The following is a 22,649-nucleotide window of genomic DNA, read 5'->3' as shown; positions in this document are numbered from 1 at the left end:
TGGTCAGGCTCAAGTAAAGCCACAGCAGCATTATTGGCTGCCAACCACGTTCCAGCCTTGCCCCCGGGGCTTTATACACTGCAATGGAGTTGTGAGCCAGGAATTATTCTTATTAACATGTAAACTGGGTTCAGAAGACTTACAAAACAAGGTCACCCACAGGGAAAAAAAAATAACAGAGCAGGACTATGAATCCTGATCTATCCTGTATCCTGCTCTAAAATCTATGCTTGAAAAAAAGAATAATTTTTTGTGTGTGTGGGTCTGGGGGTGGAACCCAGGGGCATTTGACCTCCGAGCCACACCCCCTGCCCTATTTTTTATTCTTTATTTTGAAACCGGGTCTCACTGAGTTGCAGAGGGCCTCACTAGGTAGCTGAGGCTGTCCGCAAACCGCGATCCTCCAGGTCTCAGCCTCCCGAATGCTGGGATTACAAGCATGCTCCACCATGCCCGGCGAGAGAATAAAATTTTTAACCTGGAAAATGTCTAACACACACAAAAGTGCCAAGAGCTTTTGTGTGCGTTAGTGCCCCAAATCACCACACATCCCAAGCCAAGTCACAGTACCCACCAACACAGGGCGCTGCCCACCCACCTCCCCGCAGCCGGCCTCCCTCAGCGGGTTACTCTGACACACCCATTCCAAATCATGTCATCTCATCCGGGAATGGTTCAGCACGTATCTCTAAAAGATAAGGATACTCTCAAAATAATGACTCTAGGCAAACGAGTACCAAGAAAATGTCCAGTTGTTCTTTGAGACAGAAAAATTGCAAGATTTCTATCACTCCCACAGGGAAATAAATAAAGATGTCCTTGGCTGCCCGGGTCACTTTGTGGCAAGGATGTGGTCATTGTCCACTAAGTCCAGCAGCCCCCATCAGGAGGCCCTGGACCAGGTGGCCATGTAGAAGAGCCCTTCTGCGTGTTACCCCTGAGAGCCACCAACCCACCCACAAAGAAAAGCCCCTGCACATTATCATTTGACCAGTTTCCCAGCTGGGCTAGCTCAGAAAGAACTTGTGACATTGGTGTCTATCACATGTGCATGGAGTAAAATTAGCAATTACTGAACACACCCACTGTGTGTCAGACGCTGCGTTAGGTATCTCTGCATGTGCCGGCAACCTCATCTATAGCGTGGTGGCCCATGTCTGCAATCCCCAGCACCCTGGATTGGACCCAGAGGTGCTCTACCACTGAGCACCCAGTTCTTTCTATTTTTTTGTTTTGAGACAGGGTCTAGTTAAGTTGCTCAGGCTGGCTTTGAACTTGAGATCCTCCTGCCTTTACCTCTGAGTCACTGGGATTACAGATGTACACGACTGCACCTGACAAATTATTATTGTTGTTGTTGTTGCTATTGTGATTATATATTCTTGTGGTCCAAGTTTCCAGTTGACTGAGAATTCCACACTGTGTTGAAACACTATGGAAGAGATAATAATCCCTTCAGGGGCTGAATCTGTCAATCAGAGGCATTTCTCAGGAATGTGTGTACTTTTCGGGGTGGGCAGAGTGTGCCCCTGAGCAGGTGCCTGATTGAAAACCACCCCGAGGGTTCCTGACCTGTTCTGTCCTATCCTACCATGAAAGAAATCTCACTGTATTCAAGTCATCTCCCTCTCCCGTGCCGCAGAGCTAGTCGTCTCCATCCTGAAGAGCTTGCGCGACAGGCAGGAGAGGAAAAAGCAACAACAATAACATATGTAGATCCTCTCACACACTTCAAGTCATCTCTAGATTACTTCTAATACCTAATAGAGTGGAAATGCTACATGAATCGTTATACTGTGTCGAATAGGGAAGAATGACAAGAAACAAAACCGTGTATGTGTTCAGTACAGACACGACTTTTTGCTAACACATATTTTTTTAACCTGGGGTTGGTTAAATGGTGGATATGGAAGCTGTTGGAGTAGATCTACAAGACAGCACACCAACTGGCACAGCAGATGTAAAAATAGCATGTCACGGGAGGCCCCAGCAGCACTGTGGGTGGAGGCATCAGGGGCACACCGGAGCGGGCAGCAGGGCCGATGTAGACAGTGTCCCAGAACTCCACGGAGGCTGCTCACCAGGGACCAAACCCTGGGCACGGAGACGCTGGCGATGGGCTCATCAAGGTGGCTAACTTTGGTCCCATCTGTGCTCTTCCTCGATGAGTCTAATATGACACCTGGCTGCTTTGGGCTATCTGCCCCTTCCCACAGGACCCTTGCTGCCGGTGAAGAAGGCTCAGAGGTTTGCTCAGTAACCTTGCGCTGGAGGGAGGGGGGTGCTGCATCTCTAGAAGAGGCTTTAGACCCAAGGTTAAGCTTTTCACTATAAGAAGAAAGGAGCAAGGAAGCCACACAGTGCCCACACCCGTAACCCCAGTACTTCAGTTTCAAGGCCAACCTCAGCAACTTAGCAAGACCCTGTTTCAGCCAGGCGTGGTGGCACACGCTTGTAACCCCAGCATTCGGGTGGCTGACACGGGAGGATCGCAGTTCCGGGACAGCCTCAGCTACTTAGTGAGGCCCTTTGCAACTCAGTAAGACCCTGTTTCAAAGTAAAGAATAAAAAATAGGGCTGGGGGAGTCACTCGGAGGTAGAATGCCCCTGAGTTCCATCCCCAATACCGAAAAAATAAATAAATAAATAAAACAGGGCTGCGGGTGTAACTTAGAGGTAGAATGCTCCTGGGTTCTATCTCCAGTACCAAAGGGGGAAAAAAAAAAGACTCTGTTTCAAAATAGCGAAGAAGAGCCGGCCGTGGTGGTAATCTCCATACTTGAGAGGCAGAGATAGGAGGTTCGAAGCCAGCCTCGCTGGCCAGAGACCCTGTTTCCAAATAAAATATAAAATAGGTCTGGGAGTGTAGCCTGGAGAAGGGTTCCATCCCCAGTACCACTCAAAAAAAAAAATTTAATTTAATTAAAAAAAAAAAAAAATATATATATATATATATATATATATATATATATGAAGAAGGAGGAGGAGAAAGAGGAGGAGGGCAAGGCACAGGAGCAAGTATTTCCAGAGACCTGCAAGTGGAGGGCGGCCTGTGGGAGGGGTGGGAGGGGAGAGTCCTGTTGGTGGCTCTGGAGAAGCAGGCGGGGACATTTATTGAGGCCCTATATAAACATGTGGAAGACTTACACAGCAACGGACAGCAGAGGAAGGGGCCTGGAGGAGGTGTCCTGGACCTGAAAAATGTTTATCTGGCCCAGTAGGTAACATGGACTGGGATGGAGAAGACAGGGAGGCCAGGGGCCCCAAGGGCCCAGCCTGCTCTCTTGTTGGCCTCTTCTCTGTGGCCTCTGGCCTTCGACAGCCTGCGCATGAGCCTGCAGTACATTTATCCAGTTCCCCGGTGTCTGGCGCATAGTAAGTGCTCAATAGGTATTTGCTGAGAGAGAGGATAAAGAAAGCTAAACCTGCAGCAGCTATAGAGGTGGTTTAAGGACGAGGTAATGCAGAGTGGCAGGAAGTCAAGGTAGGGAGCCACAGATATGTCAGTGAGAAGAGCTACAGGACTTGGCAAGTGACTGGACGTGGGAGGACAGCAAAAGCGAGGCATCTCATGACTGGAGAATGGCAGGGCCATTAATAGAGGTAAAAAAGGCAGGCATAGTGGCACACACCTGCAATCCCAATACTTGGGAGGCCGAGAGTAGAGGATCGCAGGTTCAAGGCCAGTCTCGGCAACTTAGCACAGCCCCCTGCAACTTAGTGAGACCCTGTTTCAAAAATAATTAATTAATTAAAAGGTCTGGGTGGGGTCGCTCAGAGGTAGAATGCCCCTGGGTTTAATCCCAACTACTACAAAAAAGATCCACCCAGAAGAAGAGAAGCCCCAGAGGAACCTGGATGTGCCACCCGAGCCAGGAGGCAGGCACAGGGAGCTTCTACACAGCTGGAAAAAAAGCAGAAAGGAGAGCCTGTGGCAGAGCCTTGAGGAGCGCCCGCAGGGGAAGAGAACAAACAACCGCTGGAGAGAGAAAAGGAAAATCAGGCGAGTACAGGGTCAGGACAGCCAAGGAAGAGCTCTTCAAGTGGGGGAGGTAACCTGAAGGCTGGATAGCCCAGCCTCTGGAAAGGGCTCAGAGGGCAGAGAGGGCGCGGCCAGCCCAGGTCAGCCCTTCACCAAGAGGTGGGTGGTGAGAGCCGAGGCCGCCAATGCAAGCACTTTTTTTTTTTTTTTTTTTTGGCAGTACTGGGGATGAAACCCGGGGCATTCTACCTCCAAGCGACACCCCCAGCCCTATTTTTTATTCTTTATTTTGAAACAGGGTCTCACTGACTTAAAGGCCTCACTAAGTAGCTGAAGCTGCCCTTGAACCGGGATCCTCCTGTCTCAGCCTCCTGAATGCTGGATTACAAACTTCCGCCACCACGCTTGGTTCAGTGCAAGCACTCTTAGAAGGGGTCTGGCAGCAATGGGGAAAAGGAAGGAGGAAGGAAGGAAGGAAGGAAGGCAGGCAGGCAGGCAGGCAGGCCAGCCCGCCCTGCTCCACAGAGAGGGGAGGTGAGAGGAGCTGTGTTTTTTAGAAAAAAAATCGTAGCCAGATGTGGTGGCGCACGCTTGTAATCCCCGCACTTGGGAGGCTGAGACAGGAGGATCGCACGGGTTCAAAGCCAGCCTCGGCTACTTAGTGAGGCTCCCAGCAACTTAGTGAGACCCTGTTTCCAAATAAAATATAAAAAAGGTCTGGGAGTATAGCCTGGAGGTAGAAAGCCTCTGGGTTCCACCCCCAGTACCACCAAAAATAAAAAAAAGAAAAAAAAAAGAAAAAAAATAGGCAGAAGAGTAGGAAACGATTAGGTAGAACAGGAAGGAGAAGGGGCATTTGATGGGGGCAGAGAAGGTCCTTGGGGAGAGGGAAATCAAGAAAGCAATAAAAAAGGGGGGAGATAATTTTATTTTATTTATTTATTTATTTATTTATTTATTTTTGGTGGTACTGGGGTTCCTGGAAGCCCTTCTACCTCCGGGCTCCACTCCCAGACCTATTTTTATATTTTTATTTAGAAACAGGGTCTCCTAAGCCAGCGTGCGCGGCTAGCTTCGAACCTGCGCGATCCTCCTGTCTCCGCCTCCCAAGCGCGGGGATGACAAGCGTGCGCCACCACGCCCAGCGGAGGAGAGAATTTTAAAAGCACAAAAGTCTAAACAGCATATAAGTGGTAAAAAAAAAAAAAAAAAGTCCTTACATATGAAAAGTAGTGTATGTTTTTTTGTGTGTGTGGTACTGGGGATGGAGCCCAGGGGCAATCTACCTCTGAGCTACACCCCAGGCCTATCTTAGTTTTTATTTGGAAACAAAAACAGAGGGTCTAAGTTCTTGAGGCTAGCCACAAACCTGAGATCCTCCTGTCTCTGCCTCCCAAGTACTGATGCAGTGGTGCACACCTGTCATCTCAGAATTGGGGAGACAGAGACAAGAGGATTGAAAGTTCAAGGCCAGCCTCAGCAACTGAACAAGACCCAAAACATAGCAAAACCCTGTTTCAAAATAACATAGGAGGCCGGGCGTGGTGGCGCATGCTTGTAATCCCAGCATTCAGGAGGCTGAGACCAGAGGATTGTGGTTCACGGACGCTTCAGCTACTTAGTGAGGCCCTCTGCAACTCAGTGAGACCTGGTTTCAAAATTAATAATAAAAGCCGGGCATGGTGGCGCATGCTTGTAATCCCCGCACTTGGGAGGCTGAGACAGGAGGATTGCACGGGTTCAAAGCCAGCCTCAGCTACTTAGTGAGGCTTTCAGCAACTTAGCGAGACCCTGTTTCCAAATAAAATATTAAAAAAAAGGTCTGGGAGTATAGCCCAGAGATAGAAAGCTTCTGGGTTCCACCCCTAGTACCACCAAAAAAAAAAAAAAAAAAAAAAAAAAAAATTAATAATAAAAAAATAGGGCAGGGGGTATAGCTCGGAGGTCAAATGTCCCTGGGTTCCATCCCCAGACCCGCAAAATAAATAAATAAATAAATAAATAAATAAATAAATAAATAAATAAATAATTTAAAATAAAATAGTAGCCTGGCATGGTGGCCATGCTCGTAATCCCAGTACTTGGGAGGCTGAGAAGAGAGGATTGCAGGTTCATGGCCAGCCTCAGCTACTTAGTGAGGCCCTCCACAACTTAGTGAGACCCTGTGTCAAAATAAAGAATAAAAAATAGAGCTGGAGATATAGCTTGGGGATATAATGCCCCTGGGTTCAATCTCCAGTACTGCAAAAAATAAAATAAAATAAAATAAAATGGGTCAGGGGGTGTCTCTCAGAGGCAGAATGTCCCTGGGTTTAATCTCCAGCACCAAAATAACAAAAAGGGCTGTGATATAGCTCAGTGATAGAGTCCACCTGGGTTCAATCCCCAGTACCTACCCCCCCCAAAAAAAAAGAGGTGACATTTGAGCTGAATCTGAAAGGACAAACAGGAATGAGCTGGCTAAGAGGTAGGTGGGTGGCAAGAGAAAGCCATCGCCCAGCAAAGGAGAGTAGTGTGCAAGAGCTGGGCCTTTGGAAACTGTGAGCCGTTCACTGTGCTGGAACAGAGTAGGTGTGGCTGGGCAGGGAGGGGCTTGCCAAGACGGGGGTGGGGGAAGTGGCGCAGTACCCTGAAGTTACCATTTTTCCCTTGATTAAACCAGTGAAGAGTTTTAAGCAAGACCAAGATATCATCTTTGCTTTCAAAACAATCCCTCTGGAGGACTCCTGGAGGCAGTGTGGAGGATGGGTCAGAGGAGGACATTATGGGACACTGGGAGGGCAGCAAAAATGCAAATATGCAGGCCTGTGATCCCAGCACTCGGGAGACTGAGACAGGGGCACGGCAGGTTCGAGGACAGCCTCCGCAAGTAGTGAGACTCTCATCAACCCATCAAGACCCTGTTTCAAAATAAAAAACAAAACAGGGCTGAGGGTTTAGCTCCTGGGTTCAATCTTCAGTACCACAAATGAACAAACAAACAAACAAAAAATGCAAATATGGTGTCTTAGGCAGTGAAAATGGAGGTATAGTTTGCCTGGGCGAGAAAGGATTAGGGCATGGACTAGAGCAGTGTCCTTCAATGCAATAGAGAAGGCAGGCAGGAAGAGATGATGAATGGATGAAAGAATGAGTGAATAAACAAATGAACCACACACATATACATAAATAAATATAAACATATATTATATATATAATTCATACACACACACACACACACACACACATACACACACACACACACACACACGAACTGGCCAGCCTTAGAGTTAGAAGGAAACAAGGAAATAAATAAATAAATAAATGGAAAGGTTTAGCCTAATTCCCAAGTTTGAATTGAACAGATACAGGTGGGCAATTGGAAGCTTAGGACATCCTGGGTTGAGAAGCCCATGGGGTGTCCAACGGGAACTTGTATTTGGAGGTCTGGAGCCATGGAGGGGCCCAGAGCTGTAGCTTTGCGAGTCAGTTTCATGAGGCAGGGTTTGAAGCACTGGTCTCTCACACAGCCCTAAGGAGCACTGGTGGTTAAGGACCAGATGAAACTGGGCACTGTGGTGCATGTCTGTAATCCCAGGACTTGGAAGGTTGAAACAGGAGGATCACAGGTTCTAGGCCAGCCCCAGCAACTTAGCAAGATCCTTTTTCAAAATAAATATAAAACAGGGGTGGGGTGTAGCTCAGAGGTAGAATGTCCCTGGATTTCATCTCTGCTACCAAAAAAAAAAAAAGTAGATGAAAGGGAAGAGACCCAAGATGGAGGAGAGAAGGAGAGGCCAGAGAGGGAGGAGAAGAAAGAAGGAAACAGGGGGGTTCCTGTTTGCTGGGGTATAGAAAGCATGGCCTGACAGCAGGGAACAGGCTTTACTTAGGAATAAAACATGGAAAGAGGCATCTGATCGGGGTTGGAGGAGCCCACGAGAGTCAGAAGCCTGCCTCCTTACAGGGTAGGGGCTTTTTATGGGGCACGGAAGACGAGGTGTACAGGAATAGTTGTGTAAGCTGCTAGTGGGTGGGCTAGTGGTCAGGTCACCTCGGGGCAGGGCAATGGTCAGGGGGTGCTTCTCTTTCTTTGTTCCTGGCCCTCCCCCCGCAAGACCTCACGGGCAGACGACACTATGAGGTATAGGATTGAGGGGATCACATGAGAAGATGCTGTTGAGAGTGAGACAAAGAGTTCCATCTTCATTTGCTTGGGGGTGGGGAGGAGATGGCTTCCCCAGGCCTTAGGAAGTAGAAGGAAAGAATGGCCCTTCTGAGCCACGGAACGGAAGGGAAGAGGTTGCGGCCTCTCCTCTCCTCTTTGCTCTGTTTTCTTGAGTCTTGCCGCAATAATCAGTGCATTCACAGAAAATAAAGCATGGTATTTGACCCAATGTGGAGCGTCAGATGTTCAGATGTTGCCATTATGTGCTTCAAAACCAGACGGGGCCAGTAATGGAGGCCTTCCAATACGATCACGCTGTCCTTAGAAATGTTCCTCTGATAAACATTAAACTGTCGTGTTTACCAGAAATGTTAACAAGGAAAATAAACAACAGGACTCTTTAGGAGTATTTCAAAATTGAGGACTAAACCGTAAGAGAAAACAAGAAGCTAAAAAAAAATTTTTAATTTCAAAACTGCATGAACACTGTAGACCTCAGCCGCCCTTGAAATCTTTTTTCTCTGCCTAACATTACATAATTATTCAACAGCCAGAGATCTCAGTTTCACACGCTACAATTCACTGTGTTTGTGTCACACTTAAAGGACAGAATACTGAAGGAAAAGAGGAAGATACAGCAGCCAGGCACGATGGCTCACACGCCTATAATTTCGATACCTGGGAGGGGAGGCCGAGACACAGAGGATTGCAGGCTTGAGGCCAGTGCTTGTAACTTGGCAAGATTTAGCAAGACCCTGTTTCAAAATAAAAATTTTAAAGGGCTGGGATGTTACTCAGGGGTAGAATGTCCCTGGACTCAATCCCCCGTATCAAGAATCAATAAATGAATCAAGAGATATGAAAAGGTTTGGGAGCCAATGCAGATACAGGCCTGAGAATTTTTTACAGCAAATGACTAAAAATTCTGGGTAAAATATTTAACACATCTTCTAAAGACACTTCTTAAAACTGAGGAACATTGAAATAATAGGCAAAGCAGTTAGCTTCCAGTTGTGGGGATTTTTTTGTTTTGTTTTTTGTTTTTTCTTGCAGTACTGGGATTGAACCCAGGGGCATTCTACTCCGAGGTATACCCCCAGTTCTATTTTTTATTATTTTGGTTTTTTGGGGTTTTTGTGTGTGTGTGTGGGGGGGGGGATTTGGGGATGGAACCCAGGGGCATTTGACCTCCAAGAGGTCAAATTTTTTTTTATTCTTTTTTTTTGTGTTCTTTTTTATTTTTTATTATTTATTTATTTATTTATTTATTTATTGCCCTCCTGGGGTTCCTGGAAGCCCTTCTACCTCTGGGCTACACTCCCAGACCTATTTTATATTTTTGAAGCAGGGTCTCTTACGCCAGCGCGGCTGGCTTCGAACCTGCGCGATCCTCCTATCTCCGCCTCCCAAGCGCGGAGATTACAAGCGTGCGCCACCACACCCGGCCTTTTATTCTTTATTTTGAAACCAGGTCTCACTGAGTTGCAGAGGGCCTCACTAAGTAGCTGAGGCTGTTCGTGAACCGCGATCCTCCGGTCTCAGCCTCCCGAATGCTGGGATTACAAGCGTGTGCCACCATGCCCGGCTATTTTTTGTTATTTTGAAATAGGCTCTCACTATGTTGCAGAGGGCCTAAGTAGATGAGGCTGGCTGCAAACCTGCAATCCTCCTGTCTCGACCTCCCAAGTACTGGAATTACAAGTGTGCACCACCACGCCTGGCAGCTTTCAGTTTTCAGAAGTTTAAGGAGCACCAGGGGCAGGAAGATGAGTCAAGATCTCCCCAAGAGGGCTTGGTTGAATGCCTCCATACAGATGAAACCTACAGCTATCCCCTTACTGTTAGGCTAAACTAGAAATAAATCTAAGCTTTTCACCTGGAGGGGAGGGTCTACAACCAAACAGCCTGCCTTGATTCTTAGTACTGTAGGAGGGTGAAAAAGAAAAACAACCTCCTAAAAATGTGGAAACAAAAGCTAGACACAAGTTTGCAGCCAAGATTTATATTCGTTGGGTGACCTGGAAAGCTTCCAGCAGAGAATTTAATTTGAAGCAGATCTGAGCTGGGGCTATGGCTCGGTGATAGGGCACTTGCCTAGCCTGTGCGTGGCCCTGGGTTCAATCTCCAGCACCACAAGAACAAGAAAAATAATAAGTAGTAAAGTGAGCCTGATATGGTAGCATATGCCTGTAATACCAGTACTTGGGAGGCTAAAACAGGAGGAGCACAGGTTCGTGGCCAGCCTCGGCAATTTAGTGAGGCCCACCACAATTTAATGAGACTCTGTTTCAAAATAAAGAAGAAAATAAGCCAGGCGCGGTGGCACACACTTGTAATACCAGTACTTGGGAGGCTGAGACAGGAGGACCCATGTTCGCGGCCAGCCTCAGCTACTTAGGGAGGTCATTTGCAACTCAGTGAGACCCTGTTTCAAAATAAAGAATAATAGGGCTGGGCATATAGCTCAGAGATAGAGTGCCCCTGGGTTCCATCCCCAGTATAATAGAAAGAAAGAAAGAAAGAAAGAAAGAAAGAAAGAAAGAAAGAAAGAAAGAAAGAAAGAAAGAGAAAGAGAGAAAGAAAGAGAAAAGAAATGAAAGAGAAAGAGAAAGGGCTGGGGTACATCTCAGAGGTAAAAGCCCACTGTGTTCAACCTCCAATACCACCAAAAAAAGAGAGAGAGAGACAGACAGAAGCTGGGTGTGGCAGTACATGCCTGTAATCTCAGTACTAGGGAGGCTGAGACATACCCTGAATAATTAAAATATATATATATATATATATATATATATATATATATATATATATATATAATTATTATTATTATTATGGTACTAGGGATGGAACCCAAAGACCTTCTACCCCTTAGCTACTCCCCAGGCCTATTTTATTTTTTCTTCTTTAGAAAGAGTGTCTTCCTAAGCTGCTGAAAAGATTTTTTTGTGTGTGTGGTATTAAGGGTGGAATCCAGGAGCATTCTACCTCTGATATATATCCCCAGCCTATTTTATTCTTTATTTTGAAACAGGGTCTCACTAAGTTGTAGAGAGCCTCACACTAAGCTTGGCCTTAAACCTGTGACCCTCCTGTTTCAGCCTTCCAAGTACTGGTATTTGTATGTCACCATACCAAGTAAGAAGATATTTTTAAATACTAAAAGAGGACTCTGCTATGTTCATTGACTTCAAGACTCGCATTTATATAAAAAAGTTAGTTCTCCCAATATTGTTGTATAGACTTGATGTAATCCCTATCAAAATTCCAATTGTTTTTGTGAAGAATTTGACAAGCTTATTCTAAAATGTAATGAAAGTACATTGGGCAGGAATGGCCAAAATGGAATCAGATCTTCCAGATCTGCCTCTTTAAAAGGTCACAATGATAGCAGCAGTGTGACATTGGCTCAGGGACAGAAAAATAGAATAGGACCCAGGCCTGGTTGGGCATGCTTGTAATCCCAGCATTTGGGAGGTGGAGACAGCCTCGGCTACTTCATGAGGCCCTTTGCAACTCACTGAGACCCTGTTTCAAAATAAAGAATTTGTGTGTGTGTGTGTGTGGTACTAGGGATAGAACCCAGAGGCTTTCTACCTCCGAGCTATACTCCCAGACCTATTTTATATTTTATTTGGAAACAGGGTCTCACTAAGTAGCCGAGGCTGGCTTCGAACCTGTGCGATCCCTGTCTCAGCCTCCCAAGTGCAGGGATTACAAGCGTGCACCACCACGTCTGGCTCAAAATAAAGAATTTTTTTAAAAAATTAGGGCAGGGGGTGTGGCTCAGAGGTCGAATGCCCCTGGGTTCCACCCACAGACTTGCACCAAAAAATAAAATAAAATAAAATAAAAATAGAGCAGCACATGCCTGCCTAAGCAGCACAGCCTTGACCCATAACCAAGGGAATGTTGAGGATGGGTCGGGGAGAGATGGGATTGTGCAATAAATAGCACTAGGACACTGAGTATCTATACAGAAAGAAATGAAATTAGACCTCTGCTTTTCACCATTCAGTTCCAGGTGAATCAGAGACCTAAATGTGAAAAACAAAACTATAAAGCCTTAGCCAGGCATGGTGATGCACGCCTGTAATCCCAGGACTTCGACTCAGACAAGAGGATTGCAGGTTCAAGGCCAGCCCTCAGAACAACACACACACACACACACACACACACACACACACACACACCATAAAGTCTTTAGAAGATATTAAAAAATATTTTCATGACCTCAGAGTAGGGGAGATTTCTAGACCAAGAGGCAAAAAACATTAACCCACTGGTTCTCGAACAGTGGCAAACCCCACCACCACGAGCAGGGGACATGTGACAATGTCTGCAGGCATTTGGTGTTGTCATAACTTGGACAAAGGTGTGCTACTGGTATCTAGTGGATAGGGCCAGGGATGCTGCTAGACATCCTACATCCTACAATGAACAAGACACGCACGCACACACACACACACACACACACACTCACACCCCAAAGAAGTATCCACTGCAAAATGTCAAGAATGCCAAAATTGTTCTACTACATTCACATTAACATTATCTGTTCATCCAAAAAGTTACCAATAAGAGATGAGGGGAGAAAAAAAAAAACACAAAAAAACAAGCATGGTGGCACATGCCAGTAATCCCAGGACTTGGGAGGCTGAAACAGGAAGATCAGCACAGGTTTAAGACCAGCCTCAGAACTTAGTGAGACTCAGCAACCTAGCAAGACTCTGTTTCAAAACACAAAAAAATAGAAAAGGATTAAGGGCATAGCTTGAAAATACAACACTCCTGGTTTATCCCCAGCATCACAAAAAAAAGAGATAAAAATATCTCTTTTTTTTTTTTTTTTTTTTTTTTTTTTTTGCGGGTCTGGAGATGGAACCCAGGGGCATTCAACCTCCGAGTTACACCCCCTGCCCTATTTTTTATTCTTTATCTTGAAACAGGGTTTCACTGAGTTGCAGAGGGCCTCACTAAGTAGCTGAGGCTGTCCGCGAACCGCGATCCTCTAGTCTCAGCCTCCCGAATGCTGGGATTACAAGCGTGCGCCACCACGCCCGGCTCAACCCTTTTTATTTATTTGTTTATTTATTTTTGTTTTGAAACAGAGTCTCACTAGGTTGCTGAGAGTTTCATAAATTGCTCAGACTGATCTTGAATCTGCACTTCTCCTCTCTGAGACAATCAAGTACTAGGATTACAGGAGTGCACCACCATGCCTGGCTAATAAATTATTTTTTAAATAGTGTGATAGCCAGGTATGTTGGTGAATGCCTGTCATCCCAATACTTGGGAGGCTTAGACAGAAAGATAGCAGGTTCAAGGCCAGCCTTAGCAATTGAGTGAGAACTTCAGCAACTAATAAGACCCTATTTCAAAATAAAATATTTGAAGAAAAAAACAATAGGGCTGGGGGTGTGGCTCAGAGGTAGAATGCCCCTACATTCAATCCCTAGTATCAAGTAAAAAGGATTCAAGTGGGGAGTGGTAGTAAATCCTGTAATCCCAATACCTACCTGTAATCCCAGTATTTAGGCAGAAGAATTGTCCCAGACTGAGACCGAAGAATTGCAGGTTTGAGGCCAGCCTCAGCAGATTAGCAAGACCCTGTTTCAAAAACAGAACGAAAGCCGGGCGTGGTAGCGAACACTTGTAATCCCAGCATTCGGGAGGCTGAGACCGGAGGATCACGGTTCGCGGACAGCCTCAGCTACTTAGTGAGGCCCTCTGCAACTCAGTGAGACCCGGTTTCAAAATAAAGAATAAAAAATAGGGCAGGGGGTGTAGCTTGGAGGTTGAATGCCCCTGGGTTCCATCCCCAGACCCGTAAAAAAAAAAAAAAAAATAGGGCTAGGAATGTATCTCAGAGGTAGTACACCTCTAGTTCAGTCTCCAGAAACTACACACATACACACACACACACACACACACACACACACACACACACACACACAATGGTTGATATAAAATCCCAGATAATAACCATCTCTCCGGGATAAAGGCGATGCAGTTGAAGAGGCGTACACGTGGGCTTCTCAGACATGATGACATCTTCTTTCTTGGCTGGCAATAGATTCACCCATATTTATTTTAATGTTGTTTTTTAAACATCAGCCAGGTGTGGTGGCGCATGCTTGTAATCCCAGCATTCGGGAGGCTGAGACAGGAGGATCGCGGTTCGCGGACAGCTTCAGCTACTTAGTGAGGCCCTATGCAACTCAGTGAGACCCTGTTTAAAAATAAAGAATAAAGAATAGGGCTGGGGGTGTAGCCAGGGGTTCATCCCCAGTACCGCAAAAAAAAAAAAAAAAAAAAAAAAAAAGTGAGTAGGATTCGTTATCACAGCGTCCATAGGACCCTCTGGCTAAGCCTTCAGAGTCATAAAGAACCTCAAATTTGGATATTTGGGCTCAGTGATAGAGCATTTGCCTAGCATGCGTGAGGCTCTGTATTTTCTCTCTGGCACTAAGAAAAGAAAAAAGTAAATCTTTAACTTCATCTCCAAATATGATCACAATAAAACTCACAAAGACATGCAAGTGAGATTCAATGAATAGTTTGCTTTAAGTATATCCCCCCATACAGACCACACACTTGTGTTGTGCCCAGTGACTTAATGTTTATTTCAAGTCCTGCCACTGTGTGGTGACACACAGAAAAATTGGAATTTTTTTTTTTTTTTTGTGTGTGTGTGTGTGTGTGGTGTGGTACTGGGGATGGAACCCAGGAGCATTCTACCTCTGAGCCATACCCCCAGCCCTATATTTTATTCTTTTTTTCTGAAACAGGGTCTCACTAAGTTGTGGAGGGCCTCACTAAGTATCTGAAGCTGGTCGGGAACCTGGATCCTCCTGTCTCAGCCTCCCAAGTACTGAGATCACAAGCCACCACACCCAGCTTGAAATATATTCCTTAGTTTGCAATTCTTTTGTTGTTGTTGTTTTATTTTGGTCCTGAGGATTGAATCCAGAGGCATTCTACCCTGAGCTATATCTTCAGCCCTATTTTTTTTTTTTTTTTTTTTTTTTTTTTTTTTTTTGGTGGTACTGGGGTTCCTGGAAGCCCTTCTTCCTCCGGGCTACACTCCCAGACCTATTTTATATTTTTGAAACAGGGTCTCTTACGCCAGCACGGCTGGCTTCGAACCTGCGCGATCCTCCTGTCTCCGCCTCCCAAGCGCGGGGATTACAAGCGTGCGCCACCACGCCCGGCGCCTTCAGCCCTATTTTATTTCTTACTTGGAAACAGTATCTCACTAGATTTCTGAAAGCTTCACTAAGTTGCAAGGCTGGCTTTGAACCTCCATTCTCCTGTTTCAGCCTCCCAAGTACTGGGATTGCAAGCGTGCACCACCACTGCCCAGTGGTGTTTTGTTTTGTTTTTTGTTTTTGTAGTACTGGGAGTGAAACCCATTCCGCTTTTGAGCTAGACACCTTTCCCCAGCCCTATTTTATTTTTTTATTTTGAAACAGAGTCTCGCTAAGTTGCTGAGGCTGGTTTCTTTTTTTTTTTTTTTTTTTTTTGGTGGTGGTACTGGGGGTAGAACCCGAGGCTTTCTACCTCCGGGCTATACTCTCAGACCTGTTTTATATTTTTTATTTGGAAACAGGGTCTCACTAAGTTGCTGAGAGCCTCACTAAGTAGCTGAGGCTGGCTTTGAACTTGTGCGATCCTCCTGTCTCAGCCTCCCAAGCGCGGGGATTACAAGCGTGCACCACCATGCCCGGCTTATGAGGCTGGTTTCAAACCTGCAATCCTCCTAGCTCAGCCTCCCAAGTAGTGAGATTACAGGCATGTGCCACCACATCGGCCCAGTTTTTTAAATGTAAACATTTAGCACAAATTTTATAACGCAGATTTGTTTTTTCTTCATCTTCCAATTAATCAGGAGCTTTTTAAAATTATATTTGCCAGATTTCACACCCAGAAATACAGGGCATCCAAGTAAGTTTTAATTTCAGGTAAATGGAAAGTGCACTTGTAAGATGTGTTGTTTTGTGCAAAATTAGGTGGGGGTGTACTTATGCTAAAAAAGTGTTCATGGTTTATCTAAAATTAAAACTTACCTGAGTGTCCTGCACTTTATTTGGAAGTCCTACTAAAAAATAGAAGTGCCCAGCCTCCACACCCTGCCACCCAGAGTGCAGGGAAAGGAAAGTAACATTTATTGAGTGTTTACTATATACAAGCCAGGTGCATTCCAAGCATGATCTCATCTAAACTGTGCTCCAGCTCTCCCAAGTATATACTATTGCTCCATTTTACAGAGGAATGCAAGGCTTGAATAAGTTATTCAAGGTAAGATAGCAAGCATCAGATGGGTGAGGAATTAATTTCAGGTTTTCTTCTCAAATCTGTACTCTTCCTTTCTTCTACATACTTTCCATTGGAAAGCCTTTAGAAGGGCTTTTTTCCCCTTACAGTTTTCATCAAAAAGAGAAAAAAAAAAATCTAGAAATACTTCAAAGGCTTTTCTATCATAATATATTTTTTCATGTTTAGTTAAATTTGCTTGCATTGAGCGTAATGTAATTATAAATGAAATTTACACAGCCTGACATGTGTCAGGGAAATTATTTTAATGAAGAGTTTAAGAAAGTCGGAGAATCTCTTTGGGGCTCAGTTTCCTGTCTGTAAGTTTCCTACCTTTAGGATTCCCCCTACCCCGTCTTGAAAAACATCCTAAATCTTACACAGCTCTCTCCTGCCACCTGCTGGAAGCCTTTTCACATACACCTCTGCTGGGAAAAAAACTAGCCCTGCTCTGACCCTCTGATTCCGGGGCTTGTTTACTTAGTCGTTTCAGCCAATTAATGAGAACTGGAGTTTTCTGGGTTTTCCAAGTTTCAGTGTTTTCAACTTGTAACATATTCCAAATGAGTCATACCTGAGCTTTGACCATATGAAAATTAATATTTTTACAGTTTGTTGGGAGTCTCTTTCATACTTTGTCTAGTGTTTTGCAGTGACTATACTGCCAAATTCAACTCACACAGAATTTGATTTAAGAAATGTCTTCACGGGGTCAGATAAAAAGTATTTAATAGGATATAAAATATTTTGGTAAAGTGTGTGTGTGTGTGTGTGTGTGTGTGTGTGTGACTAAGTAGCTGAGGCCGTCCACAAACTGCAATCCTCCAGTCTCAGCCTCCCTAATGCTGGGATTACAAGGGTGTGCCACCGTGTCTGGCTTTTATTTTGAAACAAGGTCTCAGTAGGTTGCTGAGAATCCCACTAAATTTCTGAGGCTAGCCGAGTGTGGTGGCGCACGCTTGTAATCCCAGCATTTGGAAGGCTGAGGCAGGAGGATCGCGCAGGTTTGAAGCCAGCCTCAGCTACTTAATGAGGCTCTCAGCAACTTAGTGAGACCCTGTTTCCAAATAAAATATTAAAAAATAGGTCTGGGAATATAGCCCGGGGGTAGAAAGCTCCTGGGTTCCACCCCCAGTACCACCAAAAAAAAAAAAAAAAAAAAAGAAAAGAAGAGAAAAAGAAAAAAAATAAAGGAAGAGAAGGAACAATCCTCATCTACTTCCCAGTGCACTCTGTGCCCTACACATGGCCAGCCTCCCCCACCAGCCACATAACCCACCAGGGTGGTACATTTGTTATAACCAATCAACTTACATTGACATATCAGAATCACCCAAAGTCCACAGTTTACATAAGGTTCGCCCTTGGTGTTGTATCTTCCATGGCTTTTGACAAACGTGCAATAACACGTACCCCCCAGCTCACCCCGCGTTCCACCTATCCATCCCTCCCTCCCCACAGCCCGTCTAACGGCTCCTCTTTTTATTGTGTCTAAGTTTTGCCTTTTCCAGAGTGCCATGTGGTTGAGAGCACACAGTTCACAGCCATTTCAGATTGGCTTCTTTCAGTTAATATGCATTGACGTTCCTCCGTGTCTGCCCGTAGCTTAACAGCTAATTCCTTGCGAGTGCTGAACAGTATTACATTGTCGAGATGCGCCACAGTTTACTTATTCAGTCACCTGCCGAAGGACACCTCGAGTTTTGGCATTTATGAATGAAGCTATATTGAACATCTGTGCGAGCCAGGCACGGGGGCACACGCCTGTAATCCTAGCACTTGGGAGGCCGAGACAGAGAATTGCAGGTTTGAGGACAGCTTCGGCAACTGAGCAAGACCCTGTTTCAAAATAAAACTAGAAATTAAAAGGAGTGAGGGGAGCTGAGAGCTCAGATGTAGAATGCTCCCAGTTGACTCCTCAGTACCAGAAACAAAACGAACTGCATGTAGGTTGCAGGTTTTTATGTAGACATAAGTTTCCAACTCATTTGGGTAAACACCAAGGAACGTGACCGCAGAATCATATGGTAGGAGTATATTTAGTTGTGGCAGACATTGCCAAACTGTCTTCCAAAGAGGCTGCACTATTTTGCGTTCCCACAGCAACCAGTGAGCTCCAGTGTCCCGCCTCCCGCCTCACCCTTGCCAGCAATTGCTACTGTCACTGTTCTGGATTTGACCAGTCTGATAGGGATATAACGGGATCTCGCAGTAGTTTACATTTTTTTTTTTTTTTTTTTTTTGGTGGTGGTATTGGGGGTAGAACCCAGAGGCTTTCTACCTCCGGGCTATACTCCCAGACCTTTTTTATATTTTATTTGGAAACAGGGTCTCACTAAGTTGCTGAGAGCCTCACTAAGCAGCTGAGACTGGCTTTGAACCTGTGCGATCCTCCTATCTCAGCTTCCCAAGCGCGGGGATTACAAGCGTGCGCCACCACGCCCGGCTAGTAGTTTTACATTTTTTTAAATTCCCTAATGACATCTAGTGCTCGCCAGCTTTTCAAAAGCTTATTTGCCATATGTATATCTTCTTTGGTGAGGTGTTTGTTTAGGTCTTTTTCCCATTTCTAATCAGGGTTTTTTTTTGTGTGTGTGTGTGTGTGGTACTAAAGTTCCTGGAAACCCTTCTACCTCTGGGCTACACTCCCAGACCTATTTTATGCTTTTTTTTTTTTTAATTTGGAAACAGGGTCTCTTAAGCTAGCACAGCTGGCTTTGAACCTGCCTGATCCTCCTGTCTCCGCCTCCCAAACGCGGGGATTACAAGCGTGCGCCACCCTGCATGGCTCATTTTCTTAACTGAATTTTAAGAGTTTTTTTTTTTCCTGAGACAGAAGGATCACATATTAGAAGCCAGCCTCCACAACTCAGTGAGACTCTGTTTCAAAATAAAAAATAAAGCTGGGCGTGGTGGTGTACGCTTGTAATCCCAGCATTTGGGAGGCTGAGACCGGAGGATCGCAGTTCGTGGACAGCCTCAGCAACTCAGTGAGACACTGTTTCAGAAATAAAGATTAAAAAAATAATAGGGCAGGGTATGTAGCTCAGAGGTCGAATGTCCCTGGGTTTCATCCCAAGACCTGCAAAAAATAAAATAAAATAATAAAATAAAATAAAAAATAAAAAGGGCTGGGGGTGTAGCTTGAATGTATAATGCCCTTCAGTTCCCATTAATACACACACACAAAACACACACACACACACACACACACACATACACACACACACACATTTTTTTTTTCAGTAGTGGGGGTGGAACACAGGGGCATTCTACCTCTGAGCTATACACCCAGCCCAGTTTTTTTTATTCTTTTTTTTTTTTTTTTTTTTTGGCGGTACTGGGGTTCCTGGAAGTCCTTCTACCTCTGGGCCACACTCCCAGACCTATTTTATACTTTTTTTTTTTTTAAACAGGGTCTCTTAAGCCAGTACAGCTGGCTTCGAACCTGAGCTATCCTCCTGTCTCCGCCTCCCAAGCGCAGGGATTACGAGCATGCGCCAACACACCCGGCTTTTTATTCTTTATTTTGAAACAGGGTCTCTCTGAGTTGCAAAGGGGTTCACTGAGTAGCTGAGCCTGTCCTCGAACCATAATCCTCCTGTCTCAGCCTCCCAAATGCTGGAATTACAAACATGCACCATCACGCCTGGCTTCTTTCTACATTTATCTAAATGTAGATAAATCTAACAGTCCTTTATCAGATATGTTCTTTGCAAATATTTTCTCCCCAGTCTGTGGCTTGTTAGCCCTAAGTTTTAAAACATTTAAAACTACTTTGCAGAATTCCCACCATAACGCTAAAAGTATAGTCCAAATAATTCAATCATAAAGTGTAATACGGGTCTGGATGTATTGCCCTTCGCCCTTTTCACTGTGTGATCTGAATTCATGTTATTTTGGAGATTTGCTGTTTAGCTGCCTGGAGCTTGACGCAACCCAGGAGGCTCAAAGATCAGGAACCTCTACGGCTAATGGAAGCTTCTTTTGAAATCAGAAGGTCAAGAAAAGATCCTGGGAAAGGCGGTGACGCCTTCCGCCTCCTGACTTCCCAGCCAGAACGACCACTGGCTCTGACCATATTTGAATATATTATTGCTGTCTTTCAGTTTATGATGATAGTCATTTCAAAATACCCAATACTACTTTCCGACCCTTCTCCATCTCTTCCATTTGTGGCACAGTAATACACACTGGTGCATACTTTAAATATTTCCTAATAATATAGGCTTGATAGAGCTTGGAAAACTCAGAAATGTACCAAAGAGGGGGAAAAATTTAAATTTCCCTTAATCTTGTTGTATAAAAATAACTATCATGACATAATAGTGTCATTCCTTCCAATATGTTATATACTTACACGTGTCTCTCTTAAAATAACACTGTACATATGATTTTATACTGATGTGTGTGTGTGTGTGTGTGTGTGTGTGTGTGTGTGTGTGTGTGTGTGTTTTACTGGGGATTAAACTCAGGGGTAGATTCTACCTCTGAGCTATACCCCCAGCCCTATTTTGTTTTTACTTTGTTTTGTTTTTTTTTTGTGTGTGTGGTACTGGGAGTGGAACCCAGAGGCTTTCTACCTCCGAGCTATACTCCCAGACCTATTTTTGGAAACAGGGTCTCACTAAGTTACTGAGAGCCTCACTAAGTAGCTGTGTAATCCTCCTGTCTCAGCCTCCCAAGTGCGGGGATTACAAGCGTGTGCCACCACTCCCAGCTTTGTTTTTACTTTGAAACAGGGTCTCAGCCAGGCATGGTGGTGCATGCTTGTAATCCCTGTACTTGGAAGGCTGAGACAGGAGGATTGCAGGTTCATAGGCAGCCTCAGAAATTCAGTGAAGTCCTCTGCAACTTAATAAGACCCTGTTTCAAAATAAAAAAGAATAAAATAGGTCTGGAAGTGTAGCTCAGAAGTAGAATGTCCCTGGGTTCCATCCCAGTACCACACACACACACACACACACACACACACACACACACACACGCCAGGCGTGGTGGCACACACTTGTAATCCCAGCATTCGGGAGGTTGAGACCGGAGGATCATGGGTTCGCGGACAACCTCAGCTACTTAGTGAGGCCCTTTGCAATTCAGTGAGACCCGGTTTCAAAATAAAAATTAGGGCAGAATAAAAAATTAGGGCAGGGGATGAAGCCCGGAGGTCAAATGCCCCTGGGTTCCATCCCCAGACCCGCAAAAAATGATAATAATAAAAGATTTTTTTTTTCGTGGTACTGGGGTTCCTGGAAGCCCTTCTTCCTCCTGGCTACACTCCCAGACCTATTTTTATTTTTGGAAACAGGGTCTTTTACGCCAGCACGGCTGGCGTCGAACCTGCGCGATCCTCCTGTCTCCGCCTCCCAAGCGCGAGGATTACAAGCGTGTGCCACCACGCCCGGCTAAAAGAATTTTTTAAAGTCTTTCCTCCAGCCACCCAAGATGCCAAAAGGAAGAAAGCCAACAGGCAGAAAGTAGCCCGGGGCTCTGCTGTTGTGAAGAAACAGGAGACCAAGAAGGTGGTGAATAATCCTTTGTTCAAGAAAAGGCCCAAGAACCTTTGCCTTGCACAGGACATCCAGCCCAAGAGGGACCTCACCCACTATGTCAAATGGTCCCGCTACATCCAGCTGCAGCGACTCAAAAGTTCCTCCTGCGATTTACCAGTTCACCCAGGCCTTGGACCACCAAACACTACCCAGCTGCTCCAGCTTGCCGGTAAGTACATTCCTGAGACGAAGCAGAAGAAGCAGAGGCTGTGGGCCCGGGCTGAGAAGAAAGCGGCTGGCAAAGGGGAGATCCCCTAAGAGACCACCAGTCCTTCCAGCAGGGATCACCACCTTGGTGGAGAGCAAGGAGGCGCAGCGGTTGGCGACTGCACAGGATGTAGACCCCATCGAGCTGGCTGTCTTCCTGCCTGCCCTGTACTGCCACCTGAGCGTCCCTTACTACATCATCAGGGGAAGGATGCTGAGGTCCACAGGAAGCCTTCACACAGGTTAATCTGGAGACAAAGTAGCCCTGGCTAAGCTGAGGGAAGCTACCAGGACCAGCTACAATGACAGATACGATGAGATTCGCCATCACTAGGGAGGCAACGTTCTGGGTCCGAAAAATGTGGCTCCCAAGCTGGAAAAGACAAAGGCTAAAGAGCGTGCTACTAAACTGGGCTAAATGTATGCACTTGAGTTTTTTGTACCCACAAATAAT

General features: G+C 45.3%; 1 pseudogene across 1 annotated transcript; it reads left to right on the top strand.

The window, feature by feature from the left end:
* The first annotated feature begins 1,971 nt into the window (after positions 1-1,971).
* Positions 1,972-22,529, top strand: LOC308275697 (large ribosomal subunit protein eL8-like; annotated as a pseudogene). Its single transcript has 3 exons — positions 1,972-2,129; positions 3,323-3,375; positions 21,882-22,529. The product of its transcript is annotated as a large ribosomal subunit protein eL8-like (transcript).
* Positions 22,530-22,649: the final 120 nt, after the last annotated feature.

This window comes from Muscardinus avellanarius, assembly GCF_963383645.1.
Source record: "Muscardinus avellanarius genome assembly, chromosome: 16".
NCBI lineage: Eukaryota > Metazoa > Chordata > Mammalia > Rodentia > Gliridae > Muscardinus > Muscardinus avellanarius.
Note: the sequence above shows the minus strand (reverse complement) of the source record. Positions and strands in the feature narration are given on the sequence as shown.